We start from the raw sequence: 21,801 nt of genomic DNA on the forward strand, positions 1-21,801 counted from the left end.
TACATATGGGGTGGACTGCAGTTAGGTATCTTTATGCAAATGGTTCCCACCATAATCAAGGTATGTGCCTTTTATGTAGGATTAGCTGGCTTTTCAAGGAGTCCCCTTTTTCCCTATAATATTTGCCTTATCACCCTGGAGCAGAACAAATGGTAATTCTTACAGAGCATAGTTCAGCTGAACACGTATTTATAGAAAAAACATGTTGGCTGAGGAAATGTTTGGATAACGCTGGAATATAAAGATCCAGCATAGCTTCCATACCAGCCACACAGGTGCCCAGGAACATATCATTCACTCTGAATTATCAGTAAGTCGGGAGTGTCTCCAGCGCTCCAGAATGAATGAGAAAAAAACGAACCAATCACAAAAACAGTGTGTCTGAGGTGGCGACAAAGACACAGCCCAGTTTGTGCACCACTTGACAGGGTCAACTTCCTCTCCCATCCGCTGCTGCTAGGACTGTGGGTGTTCTGGAGACAGCCTGCCTGTGAGCAGACATCATCCCCCAGCATGAATCTGTTGGGCCCTAGGGGAAGCTCAGGTTATACATCCTGTGGCAGCGACAACAGAGAGACGAGATAAATATTGACCACATCTCAAGGTTCGAAATGTTTGCAGCCCACTTGGCAGATAAAACTCTACAGACACCATGAACCAACAAAGGAGGCAATACTAACTACTGCTTACCACGAGGGACTTGCAGTTGGTTTTGAGTAAAACTCTTGGGTTCCTCAATCATACATGCTTTTCCTAGCTAGGAAATGGCAGTCTGGTACCAGATGACCAGAATCCAGATGAAGTTCTTCTAAGACAAGTTGGAATTATGTACCTCTGCTGCTCATCCAGCTCTCTCCAGCAAAACTGTTCCCAGAATCCTTTATCTCCAAACATCAAAATACCTGCTTCCACTAAACTGTTTGAGCGTATACGACTACCTCATTTCTTTGAGCAATCTTTTTGGCCAATTCATTTTTTTAGGCTTTTCTAATTCAAGTTATTCTCAGTGGATCATATTATTTGGTACCTTTAAAATAACCATTCAATTATCTGTAATATCTGGGCTTCATAGAAAGTATTTGTAATTTTAAGGATTATAAACTACAAAGCCTGTAGGATCCAGGCAGTTTCCTCCATCATATCCTCAGCTTTTTAGTTTCATAATCTATTTCATCTTTTTCAACTGGGCAAGAGAAGTCACATATTGCTAAGGTCATGGGACAGTGGTTCACAACCTTCCTAATGCTGTGATCCTTTAATACAGTTCCTCATGCTGTAGTGACCCCCAACCATAAAATTATTTTTGTGGCTACTTCATACCTGTAATTTTGCTACTGTTATGAAATGTAAATATCTGATATGCAGGATATCTGATATTCGACCTCTGTGGGGGTCAAGCCACAGCTTGAGAACCACTGTCATGGACAGCAGTAATGTTTTGAAACACTGATTCCTAAGATAGGCGTAGAACAGAGCCCCAGAGATGAAGGCTAACAGAAGATTCTGAACACTACTGGTGTCTCTGCCTAATGTTAAATAGTATCACTCCTGCAATAAACAATCAATCAACTCGCCAAGGATAATTTAATTTCTGTAGTCGCCAGTCTAAATGTAGGATTACCCAAAGGCAGAAACCATAGAACACAGACAGATACACACAGACCTCCATCTTCCCAGAGAACACTGCATTGATATTGGATATTTACTTCCCAAGGAAAGACCAGAAAATATGTATCAAGTTAGGAATGGACAAACCACCAAAAAAAAAAAAAAAAATCAGAGAAAAAGAAAAGGATCATCTTTCCCACGAGTGACCTTCTCCCCTCTGAATAGTTTCCCACGAGCTGAGCTCCTGCAGTGTGGATACAGTTACTGGTTTCTTCTCATCCTCAAATCTACAGTTTATGTCAGAAGCTGCTAAAGTAAGCCAAATCAACTTTAAAGAACATTTCATTCCTGTGACATTAAAAGCCCAAGAAGAGACATTACAGACCTGAGAACACAGAACACCGAGACAGTGAGCTCTTGAGAGCTCAGCCACAAGTGTCAAAACCTCCAATTCCAGAGGGTAAAACCTTCTAGAAAGATCTATCTGCTTCTGCTCTGCCCCGGAGGGCTTCTTTCTTCCCAGCTGCTGCTCTCTGGGAGCTCCCCAGGACGGCAGCCCTGTCCCTTTCTGTCTGTCCCACACAGGATCTGAGCACTGCACTGTGACGCCACTGGATGCTCTTGCTGAGCCAGAAAGGAGACGGACTCCTAAGTTTCACTCTCCTGTCATGGAGCATCTAGGTTTGGGAAACACACATGAACATATGTCGTGTTACACCCACCGTCATGAGTGATAGCACTTCAGCTTTCCGGTCCCTTGTTGGGAGATACTTGATGACAAGTCAAGGTATGTCACTGTCATCGGTTCAATAAAAAGCTAAATGACCAATGGCTAGGCAGGAGGTACAGGCAGGACTTCCAGAAAGAGCTCTGGGAAGAAGGGGAAGCAGCCAGAAGGACACTGAGGAAGCAGGACATGCAAGAGGAGAGGTAAAAGCCACAAGCCATGTGGCAGCATGCAGATTAATAAAAATGGGTTAACAAGCCTAAGCTAAGGCCAAGCTTTCATAATTAATAAGAATAAGTCTCCATGTCATTATTTGGGAGCTGGCTGGTGGGACAGAGGAAGACTCCTTACAGTCCCAGTCTTTGTTACCTGGCAACAAAAAGCTACCTATGAAGTATTTAATACAACAGCAACCTCCAAAGTACTTAACACAACAAGGCTGTGACCACAAAGGAGCTCTTCCTGTTAGGGACACTTGGGAGGGTCACTGAGAATCCACTGAGTCACCACCACTGAAAGAACTCAGCGAGGGCTGAAGAAACCCTGACTCTATTTCAGGCTTCCTTTGGCCACTGCTTCCTGAGTCCTCTCTCGGTTTCCTGAGAAAACCAGGATGGTGGGCAGGTGACTCCACACCTCTGCTAAGCCTCTGAACCTTCCTCTACCTAGGAGGAAGAGTCTGTCAGCCTGCACTCCTCTGAGGGGCCTCCGAGGCCCTTTGTGCCAGCGGAGACAAGCAGCAGACACAAGGCAGCAGCAGTCTGGTCCCACAGTGCATTCTCCATGGAAGGGCAGAGGCCTGGAACATTAACTTTCCTGTCAGCCGCAACCCCTTCTAAAGGTCTCACAGAACTGTCCAAATGTTGGGCGCACAGCCAAGCAGAACACCACCAAGTAAAACCAGGACACAAGGCTAAGCTTGAATTCAGACACACAGTTTGGGACAAACTTACATTCAAAATGATTCACTGTGTATCTCAAATCCAAATGGAACTGGGCATCCTGTATGCTTCTGCCGACTCTGGCATTCCCACGTACATGCTGCCATGGTGGTGGGCAGCCTTATTCCGCCCACTCGTCTCCACCTACAGTCAGACCAGCACTGGTCCATCTTCCGGGCCAAGGAACAAGGGTCTATGGGTTATGCTTAATCCTTTTTGTGTCCAACTGTCCATCCTGGGTCCTCCTGCTGGCTTCCCATCACTGTACACCCTGCTTACATCCCCTGCACGAGGGGTCCCCAGGTGTCTCTGCCCTGGTGCCGACAGTCAGGTTGATGGCGTCAACTCACAGTGTCACCCATTGCTTAATGAGTCAGCCACTCTCTGAAGCAACTGCCTCTTTTTTATTTTTTCTTCCTAAATAAAAAGGTCATTTTTAACCACAAATTAAAGTGATCAAATTACAAGCCTTCTAAATACTGAAGTGAAACAAAAAGATGTAGGCTGTGTGAAAGAAAAGCTGGGGCAGGGGCGAAAGGTGGGTGGGGAGGCTGGCACAGAGGCTGGCACTGCCCAAGCGCGGGCTCTGCTTTTCCAGCAGCTCCCTTTCTCTCCTGAGTTCACACCGGCTCTCAAGGGGATGGGACCCCCCCCCCAACACACACACCACGGAACAATGGGAGGGGGGAAGGGCCGGGTAGAGAGGATTAGAGGGACAGGTAGGAAGCTTCGGTTGACTTATAAATCGGTCTCCTCCCAGTAGGCCCCAAGTGTGTGTCAAGTCTCTGACTCCAGTACAATTCTGAGGGACCCTTAACACCTACTTCAGACTGCGGACAACTCAAAGCCCTGCTGCTCATTAGCTTTAGGCTACGTGGTGTCCACAGACAGAGAGACCTACTCTGCACTCCACCTTGTCTCTCCAGAGCCAAGTCTACACAGCACTGAAAGCTAACCCAGCGGAGGTGCCTCCAGCACTAAAGCATGGCCTACTGGGTCACGTGATTTCCTTAAGCCCAGCCCTGGCCCTGGAAGACTCTGTCTCTACAGTATCCTATCAAAGATCACCGTTCTCCTTAATATCCACAACCGGGCCGGTTAGTTTTTTGTCAACTTGACATGAACTGAATGCAGGTCATCTGGACGAAGGAGCTCAATTGAGAAAATGCCTATATCAGATTGGGTTATGGGCATTTTCTTGATTAGTGATTGATAGAGGAGGCCCCAGCTCACTGTGGGTGGTGCCTTCCCTGGGCTGGTAGCCCTGGATTGTATAAAGTATGAGCAAGCCATCGGGGAACAGCAAGCAGCACTCCTCCATGGCCTCTGCATCACTTCCTGCCTTCCCTCCGTGATGTGGAGTAGAAGATAATATAAACCCTGTCCTCCCAAGCTGCTTTTGTTGTAGTGTTTATCACAGCAATAGAAAGCAAAGTAGGACAGCCACCCACTGCGGAAAGGGCTTCACCAAACCCCCAGAGGAAGAGGCTTAAAATGAACGACAAGACAAAGCAGGACAAGCATTTGGTAGCCTTCTTAAGCAATGAGCAATTATCAGCCCTCAAGCAGCTAGAAAATGTGTCCTGGTCCACTACTGAGGGTGGAGTATGTCATGATGAGCTGGAACCGAGAAGTTCAGTCTGATAATATTGAAGACCCATCTCTAGGTGCGGGCACTTGGGTCTGCCCCCGCTGACTCAACAGAACACACCTGCCGATTACCTTTATGTGGTTATTCTGCGATCTGGATGTGAAATATTTAAAATGGCAATCTAAGGCTCTGATGGGGATGAGGAAGGCTCGGGGACAGGGAGTGACACTCCGAGATTGTCATATGCCCCAAGAGTTTTACATCTCATTTAATCTTCTCAGTATCTGCTGGAGAAATAGACCCAAGCAGGTTTTAAACTCCCATCTTCTGGCCACCCAGTGCTCTCTGGCCACCATAGCCATCTGTTCCACTTGGGTCACGGAGTTGCAGCTTCTCTTGCTCAGGTCAGCACAAGCCCACTGCCTTCTCTAGACATGCCCTCGGTGGACACAGACTGGGCAGTTCATGGGCTTCTGACAAGGGCTCTACTGAAGGGACTCATCTTAACAGAGGGCTTCTTTATAGACTTTCTGCAACAAAGCTGTGTCCATTATGTTGGTAATTCCATCCCATATCTTGAGGCATACTTAGGGAGTCTACAAGGATTGTTTTACTTAGCAGATGATGTCGAGAACGCCATCACCAATGCTGAGCTTTGCCCGGATGATAGGCAACAGTCTCAAATTCTTACACAGGGAATCAGTCAGAGGAAGCCAGCCCTTGCTGCTGAGGTATCATGTCACTGCTGCTTGTAGGGGGGGCAAAGGGCAGTTACTCCTCTATTTCTAATCAACCCCAACCCCCCCCCCCACACACACACACATCTCTCTGGCAAGTCTCATTTACAACCAGAAAGAATCTCCTTAGCCCAGGCTAGGCTAACACATGTGACAGCTTCCCCCACTTAACCCCAAACAAGGATCCGGTGTCCTTTAAATTATCATTTGCAATTTGGAAATCCTACCAATAGGAAACACACTACTGGTGGTGCTAAGGTCAGAGGTCAGTCCCTCTGAAGCAAGTGTACCTTTGTGCTGTAAAAGAATCACAGCAGCAACAGTGCAGATGCACGCGGTCAGTCAGGGCACCACCCGCTGACAGGCAGCCCCTTCCAGTTACAATCATCTCAGGAGAATTTCACAAACGAGGTATTTAAACACTGACCAGGGCACAGGAAAACCACAAGGCCTACTGTGGCCCAGCAGGAAGCCCGGAGAAGCAGAGTCCATTATACCCCAAGGCCCGAAAGAGGCCGAGAGAGCAGACACCTGGGTGTGGACAGAACCGTGGGAAGGCTGGTGGGGAGGGCTACCCAAGGAGAACTGTCCTGCCCTGGACAGTCACTGCCAGTCTAGAGAGACCCTGGGAGGGGTCTCGCCCTTCGCTCCCTCCTTCGCTCCCTCCCTTCAGTGTGTGGCTGCTAACCCCAACCACAAAGCAGAAGCAAAAGAACCCACCAAGTAGGTCATCAAGTCAAATTGCTGGTCACAGGGGAGACAGAGGGAGGAACATCACGTGTTCAGGGTAGAGGAGTGTCGAGGGCTGGCCATCCTAACCACAGTCAACAGTGACCCACGCCCGCTGCTGGGGTACCTGCTGCTGCTGCTGCTGCAAAGGTCCGGTGACATTCCTGCCAGAATATGGCTTTGTTCAGGCAAGCAAATATTTTAAAAATACATTCACAAATGTATTCATACTTCCCAAATATCCATAGGCATTCATTCCATTGAAAGAAAGAATATTTTACTTTAGTCCTGTAGGAAAAATCTCCATGTACTTAATGCTAAGCTCCATTTTTTTCTAAAAGAAGTAAAAGCAAAAGCACCCCAGAAAGAGGAACTCCGATCTCTAGAGCGGAAGGTTGATCATCATGCTTCGTTCAATCTGTGCCCTGAACCTACAGCGGGGTTCCTCCCCTCCCCTCCCCCTCTTCCCTTCCCCTCCCCCGTCTTCTTTTTAGTATGCGTGATTTTCCAGTCAGATTTATCTTAGCAAACAAGCGTGTCTCCAGGTTTAAGGAACAGATTCACCCCATCTTTTTGCTTTGACCCCCCTAACATGAGTTCTGGTGAGCTAAAGCAGAGGCAGCATGCTGGACTGGCACCCTCAGTTGCATGGGGGTATCCAGTAAGGGCTTTTTAAATCTCCCTGTGTGTGCATCTTCTGGCAACGGGAAAGAGGGGGGCTCCTGAGCTGCCTGAGTGGGCCAGGTACTGCTTCGCAGGGGCACAGCGAATCGTATGCGTTCTAGGACAGCAGTCCTCAACTAGGGGTCGTGACCCCTTGGGGCGTCCAACAACCCTTCCACAGGGTCACCTAAGACCATCAAAAAGCACAGGTATTTACATTACAATTCATAACAGTAGCAAAATGGCAGTTAGGAGGTAGCAACAAAAATAATGTTATGGCAGGGGTCCGAACTGTATTAGAGCGTCACAGTGTTAGAAGGCTGAGAGCCACTGAGCTAGGGACACCTCAGATGATGTCAGAGCACAGAGATGACAGACAGGTGGCTCTAAATAACCTGCGACCACACACTGAGAAATTCATTCCCTCTCAAGTTCTTGGACACCAAAATCCAGGGGGACGCTGCCATGCCTGTAATGCCCAGTGACACCCGAGGATCCTTCCTTCACTAGGGACACACAGCCATCGGCTTGGGTCTTCTCTGACTTCCACAGCATCTCTTATATGCAAGGATGGATTTCAATTTAACTTAAATGATGCTAGTTTCCTACTTGAGGTAATGGAATTTCATTTAAAAGTTAAAAATTTAAAAAAAATTAACTTCTAATAGAAAGGATAAATCTGAGAGACGACTTGTGTAAATGCAGATGTGGTACCCATATGACTCAAGTATGGGAAACGCTGATACATACAGGCATAGCCCATGAGTCAGAGACATCCAGGTTTTAGTTCTAATTGCCACCAGGTAGGCAATAATGACTAATTTTATTGCTTATAAAGAAATAATTCTTTCATTGAAGGTAGTAGTTCTTCTGGCCAGAGAGCTGTAGCTCAAAGAGAGCAATAATATTTTAGTAAACTGCTTTGCAACCTGAATCCTGTCTCGTGCATAATATAACAGATGCCTGCAATAAATGATTGAACATTAAGGTCCAACGATTTATATTAATAGTAAGATGGTAATTAGAGAACATAAATATGAAGCAAGAAGAGAGAAGCAAAATGCTGCTCTCTTTGCACAGAATGTAACAAGGGGTCTCTGCTGTCACTAGAATGTGAAGAGAGGGTAGGGAAAGCCTTCTCTGAGTCATACAGGCCTCTGCTGAGAGCATTCCAAGGCCATCAGGGGAATTGGATTACAAAGGCAATCTGTCATGGTTTGTGATTCCTTTTGATGTCAGGCTGGTAAGGCTACTGTATATTATTTCCATGGCACTCACTGATCGGCAGAATCACTTCCAACTGTCGCCTCCTACATGAGCTGTAAGCCTGATGTTTTGTTCAGCTCTGTTCCATCCCAGACACCCCCAAACCCGTAAGTCTAACCTCCTGGAATTAGCATTACATTGATGCTCATGGCTCCTTCCAAGCTGAGAGCCCAGGAAGCAGTAAATCGACCAGTGAATGGTGTCTCTTCCAACAGTGCAAGTATGCAGAAGCCCAACGCACTTTACACAAGCTTGCACACCCCTGTGCCCCACTCAAGCCTACCCTGGGGGGGAAGCCAGGCAGGAAGTCTGCAAGGCCTATTCCCTACCTCAGGAGAAGACATTTGACTCAACACAGCCTATGCTTCTTAACGCCATTACATTCCCAGCAGATCTCACTCCAGAGCTGGGATCCTCCCTCCCCCGGGCACTGTTGTTTACTTGTTTTAAACATCTTTGTACAAAGCAGCCATTGTCCTCCACTCACTGTATCACTGCATGATACACTGACAAGCTACTGCTCCTGCATGAATAAGAGTGTTTTCCCCAATGAACAAGGGAGTCGATTGGCACTGGGAACAAGGCTTGCCCAGCAGCAACTGCTGCACGTGGCAAACCCGGCTACCCACGGCCTCTGTACCCAGTGAGCCTCCAAGTAAACGGTCTGCAGTTGCTAACTCTAGAGGCTCAGCTTCCGACGCACAGAGCAGAGGGATGCTTTTGCCATGCGTGGCCTCACTTGAGAATTTCTTCACATTTACTAAGTTTCTAGAAGGACAGGGAATAAACAGACTAATTTAATTTAAGTCATCAAGTTTAGATTCAAAAGCAAAGGCTTTAAACGTAACATCGTATATAGCAGCTGATTTGGTGGTGGGCGTGGTAGTCACCCAGCACAGTGTTCAGACCGGCAGATGGAAGTGTTTCCAACATTGGACAACATGGGTCAAACTGCTTCTATCCTCTTTATTCTAATGGGGTCCAGTTCCAGAGACTGGTGTGAGAACAAAAGGCAGGATAAAGTTTCTGTTCCATGGTTTCTCAGACTGCATCCTTACTGTATGTGTGTTTGTGCATGTACACACACACACACACACACACACACACACACACACACACACTTTTGGGTGACTGTCCCATCCTTGACCCCTATAGAAACCTGTTCTGCTTACAGTTCAGCAGCAGGCCATGGGACTGAAGTTGTCTAACATCTAACTGAACAGAGATGAGCAACTGACCCAAGAAAGACCTAGTCACCGGGGGCTAGGAACCTACAAAAAGTGTGGCTTGGCTTAAAACGAAAAAGTTAAGCCAATCAGATTGCTCAACAAGGAATCTGAAGTTACAGGCTGATGCCGGCTAGCTGTGGTTTGTTGAGCCAATAGATGATGCACGCTTGGATATCATGGGATCCAGTCGGGGCCAAGGTCACACAGGGCCACAGACTGAGGAATGGAGAAGACAAATAAGATGACATGGAGAACATGGGGACTACAGACACAGCCATGGAGAGTTGGGTTCTGTTCTCGCGGCTTTCTAGCCCCAAGAGGCTTCCTCACTGATGTTTTCTGTTCCTAAATTCTGTAAGATCTCTCTATGTGAGAGCAACAAACTCTAAGGGAAGATGACATCATCAACTTTACAGATAAGTGCAGCTCTTAGCACTCACCAAAGAAACTTCTCTTTGCAACAGAGACGATTATAGAAAACCACAACCAATTGAAATACAGAGTTGTGGGGCCCCGTCCCAACGGCTCCCTCCAACCCTGTACCTCAGGCTCTGGAAGTACTGAAGAAAGGGAGCAGAAAGATTATAAGAGCCAGGGAACCAAGGAGCTTGCTCTGAGAATGTGCCTCCTAGGAATGCCAGAAGCCACACCCATAGAGTTTCAACAACTCGACTCCCTAAACAGCAGCTATACAAGGACTACGTTCGTTAGACATGCTAAAATGGGGGTGATGGAGTCCATCAGGCCTCAAGCCTATGAAGAATACAGGCAACATAAGAGTGGGAGAAATATTCTTCCCCAGAGAAGCGCACACCAATTGGTTTTCCAATACCAAATGGCCAGCGCTGAAAATATATATACAAGTAACATTATACAGACCAATTAGGCTATATTTGTGTGTGTGTGTATGTGTATTAGAATATATAATCATCCTATATATATATTTAAAAATAAAAATCTATCTACCTATATATCTATTTATCTATATACCTACAACAATTAATGAAAAAAGAGGCCATGAACTTGAAAGAGCAAGAAGGGATACATGAGAAGGGGGTTTGAAGGGGGAAATGATGTAATTATATTGTAGTAAAAATAGAATAAATATATTTTTAAAGAGCAATAATCTTTTTACCTGAAGTAACTTGCTGAAGCCTCTGTTCTGGCAACTGAAAACAAGTTCTGACCAGGACAACAGCCCACAGGGGCTCTTACAGGCTGACCCACAGCACTCATGACTGGAGAGACAATGTAGAGTGACATGAAATGTGGTAGCAGTAGATCCAAGGAGACTGGCAAACGGTCGGGCGGGCGTGGAGCCACACTGGTGGAGTGAGGAACAGAGCGGCTGCCACAACACTCTGTGTGTCTCCAGGAGTATGGGAAGGGCCTTGGGGAGAGCAGGGTGATGACTGGGCCGGAAGGACGGGAAGGGGCCAGGCTCCTGGGAAGAGTCAGCACAGGGGGCTCCTGGGGATCTGAACCCAGGTCCTCACGGTTGTGCAGTGAGCACTGTACTGACTGAGTCATCTCTACAGCTGGGGGGGGGGTGTCTTTTTTTAATTTTAGAGGACAGCAGTGAGTAGAAAGGACTGCATTTGGGGTAGAAAATATTTCTGTCGCTATAACTAATAATTGTTGGCCCAGGAAGAACATTGGAGAAAAGAACAACATGCACACGACTCCCTTGGTGGGTGATAAAAGAGGGTGGCATCTGGTGCATCTGATGCGTGAAGTCAGCTGCTGGCTTTCCAGGTAGCCCAGCGGACCAGGCGTGTTCGTTTTCAGACCACAGACAAAAGCAGAAACCTTTGTTTTAAGGACCCTCTTAGTGTGTGAACAGCGCTCAGATGTATATAAAGGGAGCTGCATGGAACTGAACCTGCTCAAGAACAGCGTTTTCAAGAGCTTCCTGTATCCTCGGATGGATGTCAGACAGGCGTGGAGCCACACTGTGGTGTGAGGAACAGAGCAGCGGCCACAGCACTGTGTCTCCGGGAGCAGTAAGGAGCATTAGAGAGAGCAGGGTGATGGCTGGGCCAGCAGGAGGGGAAGGGGCCAGGCCACTGGGAGGAGGCAGCCAGATGGCCCTGCTTCAGGGGAGTAGAGCAGAAATGCCCAAGGCAAAAACCTGGGACTCTTTCATCTAAATGAATGTGTTAATGGCTCCCGGGGAGCGGGCAGGAGAGGGCTTAGCACATATGCCTTCTCTACTGTACTGGCTGTAAATAACCCATGTGCTTGTCTGTGCCATCTGCTTGGTGTGCACTTTGTGGAACTGTGCAGACAAAAAGGAGGCGCAGGAAGAACAGCTCCTAATATTTAAGTGGGTACTCTGAAGAATCGAATATGCTTACACAGCTAGATTATTACACTTCCTTTAAAGGGGTTAATTAAGCCAGAAGTGTTCCTTTTTCTTTTTTTATAGGTGTGGGGGCAGGGCAGCTTCCTACAGGTCAAAGAGCAGGTCACAAAGAGAATGAAACTAAAAGACAAACCTTCTGTTACTGGATTTCACACATCTTGGATTCATTACTCATAACCAATCTAGGCTACCTCTTCATCCATTCACAAGAGCTGTTTGTCGCTTGTTTTCCTAAGAGTAATATTTTACAATTATCTCTAAACCATCAGGTTTAGATAAAAGACATTCTGAACACATGCCATGTTTTTGTAGAGGGAGCCACACTCTCTGTAAAGTGCCTACTGCACATGACTGAGTATTAATTCCCTTCACACACACAGTGGGGCTGCTCACACATGCTTTGGTTCCTCACAATTATACAACGTAAACAATCCATGCACCAAAACAACTCCGCAGTGAGCGTTTGGTGCACTGCTCACCGCTTACTTTAATCAGAAGGAGTGCGTTAAAACCACGGACTTAGGTGCTGCACATCATTTCCAAAGCTGGATTTGTATCTTCAAGCTAAACACGTGGTATTGTCCCTCTTATAAATCTGCAATTACCTATAACTTAGCAATTTGAGAGACTTCATAGTTTGAAAGATTGTATAAAACTCTGTATGAGCCAATGACGGGGTCAAGAAATTTAACCTTGCCACCAGAATCCTCCCACGTTAGTTTCACTTAAGCCTCTGTCTCATCTTGATGGGATCCCCAGAAAAAACTTAGGCTGAGCCCTAATGCAATGGGTCCCCAGGGTTGCTCAAACGCTTCTGATGGATTTCAATTCTGGCCCTACCAGAAGGGGCTTGGGAGAAAGGGGGAGCAGGTACAGTGACTAAGAGCTGAATATGGTCCACTTAGACTCCACACTCTAGATGAGTAATCAGTCTTAAATGAGATTCCTTATCGCTCCAGACCTGAGTTTTATCATCTACAAAGCAGAGGTGATCTAACCGTCACGCACAGGATTCCCAGGAAGCATCAGTGAATCAGTGAAGGTCTTCACAGGGCAAGCTCACTGTGTGTGTCCAAGAATACACACGGGCACCAGGATACCAGAGGAAAGAGGTCTTCCTTAAGGCCTGCACAAGCATGAGAATGGGTAGGGAGTCGCTACTGCCAGGTTCTCACGACAGAAGTGTCAAGGAACTGCCCTAGTGAGACCGGAGCCGCAGCGGAGCGCAGGGCACCTGGAAGCAGCTCTAGCGAGCTCTCATTTCTCGTCCTTACCCAACATGGGCACCTCGCTGCCCCCCTCAGGTGTTAGTTCTGTATGAGATGTGCAACACTGGCAGTGAGGAGCTTAAAGCTAGGAGAAATCCCCGACACACTTCAAACAGCTGGGCACGGTGGCACAGACCTTTGACCCCTGCACACGGGAGGCAGAGGCAGGCAGGTCTCTGTGAGTTCGAGGCCAGCCTGGGCTACAGAGTGAGTTCCAGGCTACACTGTCTCAAAAAAGAAAAGAAGGGAAATAAAACTTAACTATTGGGCAAACTTTAAAAGCGGCTTGGGTTGTATGAATTACATTTTGATTCCAAAGACAAAACAATGAGGAGGAGGAAGAGTCAGTTGGCAGAGGCCACTTCCACCCATGTGGCCTCAAGTTCTCCACAAAACAAAGGGAACCCCTGGACATGAAGAGGTGGAGGTCTGCTTCTTGTTTCCACTGAAAGCTTTAGAATCAGCTAAAAGAAGGGTATAAAATCACTAAAAAGTGAGTTTAACAGTTAAATTTTCATATTCACGCTGGGCAGCAGTAGCACACGCCTTTTATCCCAGCACTCGGGAGGCAGAGCCAGGCGGATCTCTGTGAGTTCGAGGCCAGCCTGGGCTACAGAGTGAGTTCCAGGAAAGGCGCAAAGCTACACAGAGAAACCTTGTCTTGAAAAACCAAAAAATAAAATAAAATAATAAATTAAAATTTTCATATTCACTTTCAATGAAAAACAGAAAATAATTAAGGACCTGAAACAGGAAAAGGTGCATACTAAAAATTCATTTGCATAATACATAGAAATACATACAAGTACACACGATGTAGAATCAGACTAAGAGAATCTAAAACTGAACTATGAATGTCACCCACGGATGATAAATTTTCAAAGACTCATGCTAAATGAAGTAAGCATTTTAAAATACTCAGTTGGCATGAGCTCTTAAACCAATTCAGTCTTGATCTCTAGCAAGAACGGACAGTATCAGCAAAGATAGTTTAGACTGAAATGAACCCATGTGGACATTGTAGAGAGGGTAGAGGCACCCATGGGGATCTGACTGTTAAAAGGTGAGCCTGAGTGCAGAGGAACTGTCAATCAGGAACTGTAAGGAAACATCCGCACCAGGGCAGTGACCTGGCTGGAGCATCTTGTGCGTTCTCTCCCCACCCCCTTTACTCTCCCTCCGTGTGTGTGCGTGCGTGCGTGTGTGCATGTGTGCGTGTGTGTGGGTGTGTGTGTGTTGTGTGTGTGTGTGCGTGCGTGCGTGTCTGTGTCTGTGTGTGTGTGTAGGTGCTTTAAAGACTTCCCAATAGCTTCTCTGAAAACTAGCTTCTCTTAAAATAAATTTGGTTAAAACAAAATTTTGATATTCTAATTTTGATGATTCACTGAACTATCTCATAAAATTTATCCTTTTTAAAAAAATCTAGCATCACTGTGTTACTTACTTCAACTCTTAGCTGTCAGGAACAGTAACCAGGACCTGGTGTCTGCTTCTGTCACCCTCACCTTCTAACCCATAGCTACCATGAGTCAGTGCATCTCCATCCACGTTGACCAGGCTGGTGTCCTGACCAGCAATGCCTGCTGGGAGTTCCACTGCCTGGAACATGACATCCAGTCTGACAGTCAGATGACAAGTGACGAGACCATTGAGGGAGGAGATGACTCCTTCACCACCTTCTTCAGAGAGACAGGCACTGGCAAGCATGTGCCCCAAGAAATGTTTGTAAACGTGAAACCTGAAAGTTATTGACGAAGTTCACACTGGGACCTACCACCAGCTCTTCCACCCGGAGCTGCTCATCACAGGCAAGGGAAGATGCTGCCAATAATGAATGATGCCTGTGGCCATCATACCATTGGCAAGGAGATCACTGACTTTGTCTTGGACCAAATTTGCAAGCTGGCTAACCAATGCACAGGTCTTCAGGGCTTCTTGGTTTTCCACAGCTTTTATAGGAACTGGCTCTGGGTTTACCTCCCTGCAGAGGGAACGGCTCTCTGTAGATTACGGAAAAAAGTCCAAGCTAGAGTTCTCCATTTACCCAGCCCCTCAGGTTTCCTACAGTTCCATCCTTACTATACATTCCCTGGAACACTCTGATTCATGGTAGACAATGAGGCCATCTATGATATCTGTCACAGAAACTTTGACAATGAGCGCCCAACCTACACTAACCTTAGCCACCTTATTAGCCAGATTGTGTCTTCCATTACCACTTCCTTCAGATATGACGGACCCCTGAATGTTGATCTTACAGAATTCCCGACAGAATTCCCAACCACCCTGGTGCCCTCCCTCACATCCACTTCCCTTTGGCCACATATGCCCGTCATCTCAGCTGAAAATGCCTACCATGAGCAGCTTTCTGTAGCAGAGACCACCAATGCCTGCTTTGAGTCAGCCAACCAGAGAAATGTGCCCCTCACTATGGTAAATATATGGCTTGCTGCCTATTGTACCACGGTGATGTGACTCCCAAAGATGTTAATGCTGCCATTGCCACCATGAAGACCAACCACAGCATCCCACTGGCTTCAAGATTGGCATTAATTACCAGCCTCCCACTGTGGTACCGGTGGAGACCTGGCCAAGGCACAGAGAGCTGTGTGCATGCTGAGCAACACCACAGCCACTGCTAAGGCCTGGGTTCGCCCAGACCACAAGTTTGATCAGATGCATGCCAAGCATACTTTTGTGCACTGGTATGTGGGTGAGGGCATGGAGGATGGGGCGTTCTGAGGCCCGGGAGGACATGGCTGCCCAAGAGAAGTTGGTGTGGATTCTGTTGAAAGAGAGGGTGAGTAAGAAGGAGAGGAATAATGATCCATTCTTTCAGGCCCTGGATCACATCAAACTCCCGGGACTTCGGCTTCAACATTAGCTGACAGACATTGATGCTTCTAATTATGTTCATTTTGTGATCATATCTATCTTTTCCTGTAAGGTTTCTTCCATGATGTCTCAAAGTAAAAGCTTTAAGAAAAAGAAAACTCTAGAAAGATTCAGAGTGGATGCCTGTCCTAGAAGGTTGCACTCAGACTACAAGACGGCCCTCCGCATTCTCCTGGGAGCAGTGGTCAGTGGTTGTGTGGACTGTCTTCAGGGGCACCCTCCTCCAGCCAATCAACCGTCTGAACACTCCCCAAATAACAAAGACAACAGCCGTACTATTGACTGTGACTGCATAATAGGCAGCAGATTTGAACAATGACTTAGGAAGAACTAAAACATTCATAACTTTAAACTGTCTAAAATATTTTCAACAACATTTAATCTTCAGTCTAATAAAACTTGTTACAAATAAATAACACAAACAAACCATTTCCAAAATAAAAGAAAGAAAGAAAAAGAAAAAAAGGAGAAAGAGGAGGAGGAACGACCTGGGAAACCACTCCCTCTCACTGCTGAATAATAAGATACACACATGTGTTCTCATGAAAAATGTGGTATGTTTAATACAATCCCACTTCTATAAAGTAGGTAGCCAGACGACATTTCTGGATGGTAAAAGAGTTAGTTCTATCCCTTTTAGAGTATTTCTCATCACTGAAATTTCCAACAATATAATAAACTTCCCTACAAGAGAATAAATATAGTGTTTATTATCTTCAGTGTCATCAAGAGTATGTGACATCTTTGTCTCACAGAATTGCCTAGCGTCACAAGGTGGGTTCCACTATCCCTGTACCTGTAGAAGCAGGCAATTCCCGCATGAGGATGTGGGGAACTGGAACTCAGGGACTGTCTCATGATTGCTACGCTGCTGCGGTACTGCACACGTGCCTGGTGGGGAGAGGAACCCCAATACTTATAAAAATACACCAACACTACCTAAAATACCCAGCCAAGTGGCAAGCTAAATGGAGATAATACACTTGGATATACCTGTAATATTTATTTTAGCTATTCTCTAAATGCCTTTGATTTTGTTGTATTTTCAAAACTATGGCACCTATTTGAAAACAAAAAGAAATTAATCAAATTACAGAAATACAATTAGGTTCAAAGGGTAAATTTTACCTAAGAAAGTTTCACTACTGGTCTGAAACATAACCATAGTTATCAATGTTAAAACCAACTCCACTTAAGGTAGTAAAAACATTTATAACATCTTGTTTACCTTTCTTTAACTCAAACCTGACCGAGAAGAAGGAAATAACCACAACAAAACAAAAACTCTCTTTAGGAGGAATAAAATTAAAAGCAATCAAAGAACTGGTACTCCACAGATCATATCGAGGTCATGATTTCTCAGTAAAAACTCCCATTCGCTGAGACAGAAGCTTGTTGCTATGTTACCAGAACTCAGCACAGTGCCGACCACATGGCCAGAACAAAAAATAAAAATAAATTTGGTGAATGAACAGCACCATGTATAAATTACTAAGACACAGTTACACGAGTGAATTTAAAATTTTCTTAAATATGAGGATGAGCTAGATGATTCAGAAACTGTTTTTAATGGGGCCAGGTGCTGCCGGGTGAGAGAACCCTGCCATCTGCTCAGGCGCTGTCTTTCCTCTTTCACTTTTGCTTCTTAATGGACTGTGCTGGGCATCTTTGTATTTTGTTCAAATGAGTGCAGGACCTGGGAAAGCTGTTGCTGCTATCGATGCATAACGTAGTGCCGTTGCTGGTCTTTTTATATAAATATCTACACGGATATACTGTTTGAAGAGTTGGAAACATTAGCTGTGCCGTCAGATTTGGGAAAAGTACTCCAGTTTACTGTGTTGAGTTGGCACTGTACACAAATTAACAGTCATACTGATCTAGAAACATTAATTTTTTTCCATTTTTAAAGGAATGGTACACTGTACTAAACATGCCAGGACTTGTCTACATGGGTTTGACTACAGAAACTAATAAAGTATTCTTGAAATAATGCAAAATTGTAATGTAAAACTATATTCAACAACCAAGAGTCCACAATGCTTCACGAAGTGTTCGAAATCAATTGTAAACTAACCTACAGAGCTCAACGCCCATGAAGGAAATCCTGTCTCCCTAGAAGCAGATTCCTAGGGCAAAGGAAGGGGTCTGGACAATTTTCACTTTTTCCTCTGCGTTTTTCAGACACACAAATAGTAGCCACATACGTTCTATTAGGTTGGCAGAGGTCCTGTTCTTTAACTGTTTATCCCAACCACTCAAGCTCTGGAGGATGGGAACAGTATCAAGGTATAATTGACAATGGGGACAAACTGGATAATGTCTTCCTGGTTTCTCAGGTATTCTGCATCTGAAGTACTCTTTTTTGTGAGTTACTCCTATAAACACACCCCAAACACGCATTTTAGAACAGCTGCACACACAGATGACCACACAGCTATTTTACCAGTCTTCACACCCTGTACCTGACCACTCTGAGTGTGGCCTTCTTAATGTTCTGGCTGACCAGCACAGCGCAAGGATGATCTCCTGGGCTCTGTATTTATCTAAATGTATTCACCATTGATAGTCTCCATCTGTCAGCTCCACACACAAAGACCTCAACTTATTTGACAAAGAAATACTGCTTTTCTTAGAGGCTGGATGAGTGTAAAAGTAGACGGCCTGTACTAATAACTAATGGTTCCTTATCATTCTTTTCTTTCAGTCTAAGAGAAAATGAGAGCATTGCCTGATAAACAAAAGCTAAGTGTCTCTTTTCAGATTCCCTCAAGAGCAATGTGTGTCCTTCACTGGGGTGCTAGCCTGGTTCCTACAGTGCTGGGCTGCGATTCTGGCCAGCTTCAGGCCGGCCTCTGAAACCTTGTATCTCTGCACGTGTGCCCTGAAGAATCAGCCAACTGTGAGAAGGGCAGAAAGAACACAGAGGGACCGGTGACTGGCAAGCGTCCTACGCTGGGTGCCATTTATTTGAATAACTGAAGTGTGATGAAATTTACTCATGCCAGGCTGAAGCACAGGGTTCACCATACTGAGAATAAGCTTTGTGTTTTCAATCCTAGGCAGAGATGGCAAGATGGAGGGTTGAGAGAAACAGAGAACTACGATGGCTATACGCATTCCTTCTAGCACCCAGGTGTGGTAGCCATCCAGCAGGAATGGGGGCTGCTGAAGACAGCTACAGCATGTGCCCAACATGCAAATCATTCTACATGCCTGAGGCATAAGAGCTGGCTGGGTTAATCTGATCCAAATGGCTATGGCCTTAATGACTTGACATAAATACCTTTCCCTGCCTTCTTTTTGAGATAGGGTCTCACTAGGTAGCCTAGGAACTCCCGAACTAAGCAACACTGGCTGCTCTATTTTTCTTTCTTTTTTAGAGATATGTTGCCATATGATAATAACCCCAAGGTGTGAGTGCTAAGTTCCCTTTCCACTGGAAGTGACTGATCTTTGCAACTGTGCTCAATTGATTCCAGTACCATTCATTTACGAGATGCTGGTGGACCTACAACCCGCACTGTCTGAGGCCCACAGAAGGCTGACATGGAGCCCTGGCTGTGGGCTGCCTCCGCCACAGGACCTGACCCTGAGCCCTGCTGCTGCGCCACCGCTGACTCGTTTTCTCTGAAGCTGCCGTCATGTGCCTTCTCGACACGAGCTGTCTACATGTGAGCCACAGTTATTTCCTACGGGATGAAACTGCAAATAAACAGCACAGAACATGACCTCCAGCTGTCAGGCTGCTGGTCTGGTTTTGTTTTACAAACTGTGGCATTTCTGCAGTTCTGATTTACAAGTATCACTTGAGTCGCACTTTCTTCTTTTCCCACTCCTTTAGCTGCCTAGCCCAGTCCCTTGGACCTCCCATAGTGGCCCACTACACCCCACTGTGACCATGGCTCCTGGGTTCACCAGACTTCAAAAATGTATTCCTACAAAGTTCACCAGCAACCTCGGACCTTCCCTGCCCCCAGCCTCAGGCCTGACTTAAGACTGACTGACTTCCTTCACCAGCTTGACTGTGATCCACCCTCAGTGAGACCACCTCTCTCCTCCTTGTCATCAGAGGCCCAGAAACGGAGAGCAAGCCAAGTGGTCCTTCCTCTCTCTCGCCTCCTTAGTGCCCTCCACCCAGCCGGCCTGCCACCAGCAATCCTGCAGAGAAGTCAGATCAAACTTCCCAGAGGAGCCTGTAAATTCCTGTACACTCTATAAATACAGGGGATCTGTGTGGACACAGCCACTTCATTTCTTTTTTTACTGTTCATGTCACTTGAACTCTTATTCCAACGTGGAATCTGGGGCTCAGCGTCTCCCACTAGATCTCCAACTGTTGTGTGGTGACAGCTCCTGACACTAAAATTCTTCCTCTCCACCTATCTTAAGCACAGCTCTTGACCCACTTTCTCTAGGACCTTCGCCATAGTAAACAGAGCTTTACCGCGCTGTAACCCTGAGGCAGACTTCAGTGTTTTACACACACACACACACACACACACACACACACACACACACACACACACACACACCAGAGGCCTTTGTAGATCCAGTTTCCTGTTTCTTTAATGTCAAATTTAGGCTTACTTAGTTTTCAAGTTTGTGCAAGTAGGGAATTGCAGGATCAATGATTCCAACTTACTCCTGGTAACAGTCTGACCTCCCCTACCTTTCTTAAATACCCAAATGAAATTTTAAAATATTCCCACACACTCACCCTTGGTGTCTCTTCCAGACGGCCTGGTGATGAGAGCTTTTGAGACTATTTAAAAGTCTCATTTCAACGCAGGAGTAAGAAACTCATCCACTTCTAACAAACCAGAGGATCAACTACACACCCAAGATACTTTCTTCAGCCCATAAAGCCAAGCACACTGCATAACCATGACCCAAGCTTGGAAGGCATCCCACAGCCATCAGATGGTAGATGTTTTCTTTGCTTTCTTCTTTAATCAGAGCTCTTAGCAGCAGCAGGACACTAAATGAAAATCCTCAGCAATAGACTCACATTGTATCTGACAAGGCTCGCTTCATGAGCCTCAGCTACTTCCTACTGAAGGGACTCTGTTTTATAGAAGCCCTGTTTACACAACCACTGTACAATTACACTCCTTTAAAGACAGATGACACTTTTATGAAAAACGAATTGCATACACAATACTATCTGCTTTGGAAAGATGCCAAAACATAAACTTGTTTAAAATATACAAAACCAAACCACCAGATGCCAATACTTTTTACAACCAAAAACAGGTGACATGCAAACTTCTCTTCTGAATAGCAGGGTGGTGAAGATCTGCTATTGGTTCCTCATTAAGATGAGGATGAGCCGGGCGGTGGTGACGCACACCTTTAGTCCCAGCACTCAGGAGACAGAGGCAGGCAGATCTCTGTGAGTTCGAGGCCAGCCTGGGCTACCAAGTGAGTTCCAGGAATGGCACAAAACTGCACAGAGAAACCCTGTCTCGAAAAAAAAAAAAAAAAAAAAAAAAAAAAAAAAAAAAAATGAGGATGACAAAATTAATCAAAATCATTAGGAAATGACCTGAGAAGCAGATTAACTGTAACTTACAATAAATATACTAATATCCTGACTATGGTGCTTAGAATATTGAAATTTAGATTTAAGTTATTATATAAATTTTACACGCAAAGCCAAATTAGAATGATTTAACTGAAGGGACCGAAGGACCACATTCACTTGCTGACTCTAGTTTTTCACTTTAGTTTGTTTTTACTTCATATACTGCTACATTATCTGATTTTAAAAGTAACTTTT

At 45.6% G+C, this 21,801-nt stretch overlaps 1 protein-coding gene and 1 pseudogene across 11 annotated transcripts in view; one reads left to right on the forward strand and one right to left on the reverse strand.

The window, feature by feature from the left end:
* Positions 1–21,801, reverse strand: part of Fyn (FYN proto-oncogene, Src family tyrosine kinase) — a 200,511-nt gene that overhangs the window by 129,867 nt on the left and 48,843 nt on the right. The window contains exon 1 of one of the 11 annotated variants that reach the window (XM_076552429.1): positions 20,740–20,881. The exons of the other annotated variants lie outside the window; for them this stretch is intronic. The gene's annotated coding sequence lies outside the window, so the exon portion shown is untranslated. Of the gene's footprint in view, positions 1–20,739; positions 20,882–21,801 lie in introns of those variants that run through there. 11 annotated transcript variants of the gene reach the window in all.
* Positions 14,649–15,947, forward strand: LOC102905185 (tubulin alpha-1B chain-like; annotated as a pseudogene).

The sequence above is a fragment of the Peromyscus maniculatus genome, chromosome 16 (genome assembly GCF_049852395.1).
Source record: "Peromyscus maniculatus bairdii isolate BWxNUB_F1_BW_parent chromosome 16, HU_Pman_BW_mat_3.1, whole genome shotgun sequence".
Classification (NCBI taxonomy): domain Eukaryota; kingdom Metazoa; phylum Chordata; class Mammalia; order Rodentia; family Cricetidae; genus Peromyscus; species Peromyscus maniculatus.